The sequence below is a fragment of the Egretta garzetta genome, unplaced genomic scaffold (assembly GCF_000687185.1).
Source record: "Egretta garzetta isolate BGI_Z169 unplaced genomic scaffold, ASM68718v1 scaffold658, whole genome shotgun sequence".
Lineage (NCBI taxonomy): Eukaryota > Metazoa > Chordata > Aves > Pelecaniformes > Ardeidae > Egretta > Egretta garzetta.
In genome coordinates, this window is record NW_009260499.1 from 103729 (window position 1) to 105454 (window position 1726).

Here is a 1726-nt window from a genome sequence, read left to right on the forward strand (position 1 = left end):
GCACCCACCGCTACCAGAGGGACACATACGGGGCTAAACCCAGCCAAGTGTCCGCACCCACCGCTACCGGAGGGACACACACAGGGCTAAACCCAGCCAAGCGTCCAGCCGAAGCTACGAGCCGGGGCTGCTGCCAGGACACCGGCCATCCTGCCACTCCAGTGGGCAAAGGGGAAGAGTTTAGAAGCAGCTCGGGAGGTAACAGCGGCAGCTTTGGGCTTTCAGCTCCATCACCAGCTCTTCTACCTGCCCTGCAGAAAGGTGGCAGTGATCACAGCCACGCTTTAGGCTAAAATGACCAAGCGTGATCCTCTTTCCTTTCCCACCAGCTAGCCACCTTTTTTAGCGCATTAATGGACTTCCCTGCACGCCCTCCAGAAAATGGAAAAGGAAGGTGGAAGATCACACCCAAACCACTCCCTCCTTTTGCCTAATTCCTTTCTGGAAGCCCTCTGCTCCCAGTTTGTGCCTTTAACAGATGCTGTAAAGGAAGCGCCCAGCTGACAAAGGCTTAATGCAACACCACCAGTCCAAAGCACACCGATTTAGGTGTGAAACAGCTATTTCCCCTCCCCAACTTTAAAAAAAAAAAAGCGCTGTATTTTACGCCACCTTCGTGATCTGCACAACTGAAATACGTACACTGCATCAGAGCGCATTTTTATCCCGCAGCAGAGGAAAGCTGAACTCCAGGGATCGTTTTAGAGGGACACGAGTAGGCTGGCAGCCTCACAGTTAAGGCATTCAACCGAAACCATCAGGCTGAAAAAGCAGCTGCTCAGACTGACACAGGCCTCCCAGTTGACAGCCTGCATGCTACAGCCCTTGACGGCTCATCAACGGAACGGGGCCACGCACAACAGTTCTGAAGACCACAGGGCAGGAAGACAGCAAGCTGGCAGGAAAGCCAGGGCAGGTCAGGAGCTGGCTGGCACGGACCTACCTCCTGCTGGGGTACCACCGGGGTGCCGTGGGGGTCTGCGAGCTCCGCCACCCCACACAGGCAAGAGCGTGGGCATACGAGCCCCGAACGCCTCCCAGCACGCCGCACCGCACCCCGCCGCATCGGCGCCCACCGCCAGAGCTCCACCTGCGCCTGTCAGGAGAGATCAAACCTTCTTTCATCAGCAACGCTTAGCTGCCAGGCTTAGCGGAAGTTAGGCGCATACAGGGGTTCCTCCAGCCTCGCCTGAGGAGACCAACGACAAATAAATCAACAACATTATAGGCCACAGTTGCCCGTGATGGCGGGCAAACCATTTTGGCCACCCCGAGAGCACTTCCAGTCCAACACTCCACCCAAAGCCTCCTCCCACCGCCAAAGAGAACATACTGTATTACAGAGACTTTCATATTGGGAAAATATTTTAATATAGTAAACAAGTCAATTTACCTTCCACATGTTTTTAAATAAGTTTATGCTTGTTGTTAAACAAAACTGTTTTTACTTAAACAATGGATTACAGCCTCTAAATTCGTATTGTTCCCAGCTGATCCTGTAGATAGTGAGGGATTTTGGACACCGATATCCTTTTATAGGTGACAGACCGGCATAAATAGCGCAGGAATTCAATGCAGGTTCAAAGGGAGAAGCTAGCCCTGGTGAGGGAAAAAAACCCCCAAGCCACAGAATTCCCTTTTGAGGAAAAACGGGGCGGGGGGGTAAGACACCGCAGTTCTACCGAGTGAAAGTTCTTCCTTCCCCCGCCGACCCCCGGGCCGCGCC